Genomic DNA, 6,609 nt, shown 5'->3' with positions numbered 1-6,609 from the left:
TTTAGGACGGCAAACAGCTGCCGCTATGGAGCTGCCGTTTCTCTATACGTGGATACTCGAGCGTCGGCAACTTGCCCTTCGTCAGTCCCGCGTGTGGCTTCGGAAAGAGACTCGAATTTGGAGAGGGCGGAGCAAAAGTGAACGACTATTTGAATGCGGAATCAAAACGTAACGTAACTTTACCTAACGTCAGGTGAAGATAAGACACGCGCCTGGCAAGCGTCGTGGGGGCACCGTGGTGCGTAATTTGAGGGTAACGTAAGTTACGTTGAATATGAAAGCAACCGTGCAAACAGGTGACAAAACGAAAAAAAATTATGAGCGTAACGTTAAGATACAGGAAGACGGTGGCATGCATGGATCAAAGAATAAACGGGTGTATCTGGTATTATAGTTGAGAAGGGACGTTAGACAGGTCATGTAATGCGCAGAGCAGGTTATAGTATAATCCGTTAAGTAATAGACTCGGTGGCAAGGGAAGGAAAACGCGGTCAACGATGGCGAATGATTGGGTGGCGTAGTGGGGTTAGGAAATTGGCAGGCATAGGGTGGAGTCGTTCGACACAGAACACGGGTAATTGTAAATCACAGGGAAAGGCCTTCATTCTGGCAGTGAATGCAAAAAAAAAAAAAATTTGCTAACGGTAAGAGTTAAATATGTAAACGCAGTTTTTAAAGCGCTGCTGTTATACTGCAGTGAGAACACTGACTATGATGAGCGACTGAGAAGCACCATGGAGAATATTCCAGTTAATTGTTTCTCTCGCTTACGTTTTGCATGAACCCGTAACTATCCACTGGCTAAGAATCCTTGTACTACTGTCTGCATAATGTGTATGTGTATAATAAAGCATTACTATCTCTAAAACAAAATAAGCTTATAGATTTATGCACACTTGTGTACCTCACAGCTGTGCTTTTTTTGCAGATATGTGGTAGTGAGTTTATTCACAGGGCAAGTGAGTAGCTTGCACATCGAGTTGTGAAGTATTCATATGACGAAAAGTTCCGGGTGCAAAGACAATGTGAAAGCTACAAGAACACGACGATTCGGATGTGTACCGAAGGTTGATGGACTTATGTTCAAAGAACCTCCTAAGTTAAGCGCTTCGTTAGGACAGCCTCCGGGTGGTCGTGACTGCGAAGACAATGTTAGCGAAAACAGCTATCCGATTGTGGTGAAGACGAAGACGAAGAAGGCGCTCTTGTGTCGGCTGTGCGCGTGATCAGTTTTCGGCTACTGCCAGCGCTACTAGACTGGGCCTAGTGCCTCATAATAAATCATCTTATTACATTTGGTGGAAGGTGCTGCACTCCCCGACCTCACCCTGGAACTTCGCAGCCGAACTTTAACATCTGCTCCAGCCGCTACTATGAACGACGCTCCCAATAATCCGCTTGGCGCATCTGCCGTTCCTGTCATGTGCGGCGCCGTGCAACGGCAGCGGGACCCTCCTGTTTATAGCGGATCGTAGAAGATTGGCTCTCTACCTACGAGCGCGTCAGTGAACACAAGTGGGATGACCCGACGAAGCTCCGTAGCGTCATCTTCTATCTTGCTGACGTTGCGAACCTCTGGTTCCACAATCACGAACGGGAACTCCAAACTTGGTCCGCTTTCAAAACTGCATTCGCGGAAGTCTTCGGTCGCCCAGCCTTGCGAAAACTCCGTGCTGAACAACGCCTCCGCCAGCGCGCTCAACAGCCCGGCGAGACTTATACTAGTTACATAGAGGATGTCGTTGATATTTGCGCCCGCGTCGATTCCACCATGCCTGAAGAGGACAAGGTGAAGCACATCCTCAAGGGCATCGAGGACGACGCATTTCAAATGCTCCTGGCGCGGAACCCTACTTCTGTCGCAGCTGTCGTCACTCTTTGCCGGAGCTTCGATGAGCTGCGTCGACAGAGGGTCCTTGCGCGCAGCGCTCTCGCACCTGGCGACTCTCTCTCGGGCCTCACGCTTCGCTCACACACCACGCCAGCAGCATCGCTCTCTGTTGAGATTAAGGATTTCATTCGTGAGGAGGTGGCGCGCCAATTGTCTATGCTGCCTCTCAACGATGGACCTCCCCAGCCTGACACATCTTTGGCTGCTCCCATTAGGCGGGTCATTCGCGAGGAACTTGCTGGGTCTTTACCTTTCGCCCAACCCTGCCCTCCCGTGGCTGCACCTCTGACCTATGCCGAAGTCGCCGCGCGACCTGCGCCGCCGACGTTCTCGTTTCCGGCGCCAATGCGACTTCAAGCTGCACCTCCTCCCGCGTCGCCTGCCGTTCCATCTCGACGCCCAGTTCAGACCCCTTGGCGCACACGCGACAACCGACCCATATGCTTCGCTTGCGGTGTCGCCGGCCACGTTGCGCGCTTCTGCCATCGTCGTATGCCAGCTGCTAACGCTACTGTCGCACCACCTGGATATGCCTATTCCCACGATACCACCGGGCATGCGATGCTTCCCGACCACGAGTTTTCGCCGCCTCCTCGACGCCCTGTCGGCACCCATCGTTCGCCATCACCACGTCGTCGCTCAATTTCCCCCTTACGTCGCCGCCAGTCACCTAGCGAGGGAAACTAGTTGCTGCAGTTCCGCAGGCACGAACTGCAAGCTTCGCGACTTCTACAAGGCCTGCACAGTCGCCACGCAATTTATTGGACGTTTTGGTCGAAGGAACCGCCGCAATTGCGCTTATTGATACTGGGGCTGCAGTTTCTGTTATCGACGTAAAGCTTTGTCGCCGCCTCCTAAGGTCACAATGCCGTTGTCTGGTATGCTTCTAAGCACCGCGACTGCGCAGCATATAGCCCCGCTCGCTCAATGTACTGCAAGGGTGGTCATCGACGGCATTGTCTATGTTGTTGAATTTCTCGTGTTGTCATCATGTTCGCATGACATTATTCTCGGCTGGGACTTCTTGTCTCACCATCGTGCCATCATCGACTGTGCCCGGGCCGAAGTAGCGCTTTTCCCGCTTGCCGATGCCCCGCTGCCTGACCCCTCTGAACAAACAGCCTCCAAGCTCACTATTGTGTCCGATACGGACATACCACCCGACATGTGTGTGCTTGTGCCCGTCTCTTGCTCTACCGCGCCAGACGCTACAGTACTTTTTACACCATCGCCGATTTTTCTACGTCGCAAGGCCCTACCTCTCCCATTTGCCGTACTCACCACTGAGTCTGGATTATCCTCAATGCTTGTGTGTAACCCGTCTCACTACCATGTGACGTTACTGCGCGGCGAATCACTCGGTCGTGTTCAGCCCCTTGACCCGCTTCACATTCTCGATGTTTCCGACGACACGGCCTGTTATGAACTCGACGCCCTCACTTCTCCCGTGCCGTGCACATCATCATCATCATTGTCGTCGTCAGACGTTCTTGAATCTGTCGTAGACGCCGATCTGCCGCCTCCATATCGCCAACAAGTCTTCGCGCTTCTTCAGATTTTTCGCTCGTCGTTTGACTGTGACCAACTTTCTCTGGGGCGTACGGCAACCGTCACTCACAGCGTCCACACTGGTTCCCATCCTCCTTTACGCCAGCGACCATACCGCGTGTCGGCAGCCGAGCGACAGATCATCAACGAGCAGGTCGACGACATGCTGCACCGTGGCGTCATTCGCCCTTCCCACAGTCCTTGGGCGTCTCCTGTAGTATTAGTACGCAAGAAGGACGGGTCAATACGCTTCTGTGTGGATTACCGTCGACTCAATAAGATCACTCGTAAAGATGTCTATCCGCTGCCTCGGATAGATGACGCCCTCGACTCCTTGCAAGGCGCGGAGTACTTCTCATCTTTGGATCTTCGCTCCGGCTATTGGCAAGTGCCGATGGCAGATGATGACTGTGAGAAGACAGCTTTCATCACGCCCGATGGCTTGTACGAATTTACCGTAATGCCATTCGGGCTCTGCAACGCGCCCGCTACTTTCGAGCGTATGATGGACACCATCCTTCGCAACTACAAGTGGAAAACATGTCTGTGCTACCTTGATGATATCGTGGTGTTTTCGCCAGATTTCCAGACGCACCTCGTTCGCTTGCATGAGATACTGACCTGCCTCACCTCTGCTGGCCTCCAACTTAACATCAAAAAGTGCCGTTTTGCTGCTCGCAAGTTAACAATATTGGGTCACGTTGTATCGAAGGACGGCGCGCTTCCTGACCCAGCCAAGCTTCGCGCGGTCGCAGAGTTTCCGACGCCCACTACTCTTAAGGCGCTCCGCAGCTTTATAGGGCTCTGCTCTTACTTTCGGCGTTTTGTGCGCAATTTCGCGACTATCATCGCACCACTGACCAATTTGCTTACCGCTACCAACGGCATCTCCGCGTGGTCAACTTCCTGTGACGAAGCCTTCCAGCAACTACGTCGCCTACTTACTTCGCCACCGATTCTTCGACACTACGATCCCACAGCGCCTACAGAGGTACATACGGACGCCAGCGGTATCGGACTTGGTGCAGTCCTCGCACAACGGAAAGACGGCTATGACGAGTACGTCGTCGCGTATGCGAGCCGCACTTTAAAGAAGGCAGAAGCCAACTACTCAGTAACAGAAAAGGAGTGCTTGGCCATTATTTGGGCGCTCGTCAAATTTCGTCCATACCTATATGGTCGCCCTTTTGACATTGTCACCGACCACCATTCACTTTGCTGGCTGTCCTCGTTGAAGGATCCGTCAGGTCGCCTAGGGCGATGGGCACTCCGCTTACAAGAATATGATATCCGCGTTGTCTACCGATCGGGCAGAAAGCACTCTGACGCCGATGCGCTTTCCCGATCGCCGCTACCTTGTGATGTGGCTTCAGTGTCTCCGCTCTTCGCATCCATGTCAGCCTTCAACGTCGCTGATATGCCGGACGAGCAGCGTAAGGATCCCCTGCTTTCAACTATGCTGTATTTCCTCCACGACCCATCCGCCACACCCTCTTCTCGAACACTTCGTCGCCAAGCCGCTCACTTTACTGTCCGCGACAACGTTCTTTACCGCAGAAATTATTTGCCTGATGGTCACAAATGGCTCCTGGTGATACCACGACACATGCGTTCTGACATATGCGCTTATTTTCATGCTGCTCCTCATAATGGTCACGCCGGTGTTCTGAAAACGTATACTCGGCTAAGGCAGCGTTTCTACTGGCACGGCATGTATCACTTCGTGCGCCAGTACGTACGCGCTTGCACGGCGTGCCAACGGCGTAAAATTCCACAGCGCCCTTCTGGTGAGCTACAGCCGCTGCCCTGCCCGGCTCGGCCCTTCGATCGCGTCGGCATAGACCTATTCGGGCCACTTCCCTGCAGTTCCTCGGGTAACCGATGGATAATTGTAGGTGTCGACCACCTGACGCGCTACGCCGAGACTGCCGCACTCCCGGCAGCCTCTGCGCGCGAAGTTGCGTTCTTCATCTTGCGGAACTTCGTTCTTCGACATGGCGCACCACGCGAACTGCTCAGCGACAGGGGACGTGTCTTCTTGTCCGAAGTCGTCCAAGCCCTTCTCGCTGCATGCAGCATCGTTCACCGCAAGTCTACAGCCTACCACCCGCAAACGAACGGCTTGACAGAGAGGTTCAACCGCACACTCGGTGACATGTTGACTATGTACGTCGCCTCGGATCACAGTAACTGGGACACTGTTTTGCCTTTCGTCACGTATGCCTATAATACGGCCACACAAGCTACCACTGGCTTTTCGCCCTTTTTTCTGCTGTATGGACGAGAGCCCTCGTGTACTATGGACACAATGCTCCCATACCGACCCGACGCTTCCGAATGCACGACTGTGTCTGCAGCCGCCAAATACGCCGAGGACTGTAGGCAGCTCGCGCGAACCCTTACGACCGCTGCTCAAGGTCGTCAAAAGCTGCGGTGTGACAGTGACGCGCTTACACCAGTTTTCCCGACTGGTTCCCTTGTTTGGTTGTGGGTCCCGCCTCACAGCCCTGGCCTTTCGACCAAACTCCTTGCACGCTATGATGGCCCCTACCGCGTCATAGACCGTACCTCCGCTGTCACCTATGTTGTGGAACCTGTGACACCTTCACCCGACCATAGGCATCGCGGGCGTGACACGGTTCATGTCAACCGACTTAAGCCGTACTATGACCCCCTCATCCTACCTACGCCGTAAGTCGCCAGGATGGCTCCTCTTCTCTCCCGGGGGCCATTGTGGTGAAGACGAAGACGAAGAAGGCGCTCTTGTGTCGGCTGTGCGCGTGATCAGTTTTCGGCTACTGCCAGCGCTACTAGACTGGGCCTAGTGCCTCATAATAAATCATCTTATTACACGATGATAAAACAGTCCTTACGAACGAATATAGTCCGATGACATTTCTGGCAAGCTGGTAGGAGGACTTAGCCGTTAATTGCCTTCAAAGTGACGAGTGCTCGAGTTTTGAAGGAAGGTAGATGACAGTAGCTACTACGGCTGGTTAGCGTTCTTGTAGGAGCATTCCTAGATAAAAAAACCTTCGTACGTGTAGAATCCCGATGCGTCATGTTAAAAGAAAGAAAAAAAAAGAATATGACAGTTAATCAAAACATTGACAGTTCGCCATCCAATCAGTTACATATATTTGCTTGATGTATGTATGTATGTATGTATG

This window comes from Dermacentor variabilis, chromosome 6, assembly GCF_050947875.1.
Source record: "Dermacentor variabilis isolate Ectoservices chromosome 6, ASM5094787v1, whole genome shotgun sequence".
Lineage (NCBI taxonomy): Eukaryota > Metazoa > Arthropoda > Arachnida > Ixodida > Ixodidae > Dermacentor > Dermacentor variabilis.
Note: the sequence above shows the minus strand (reverse complement) of the source record.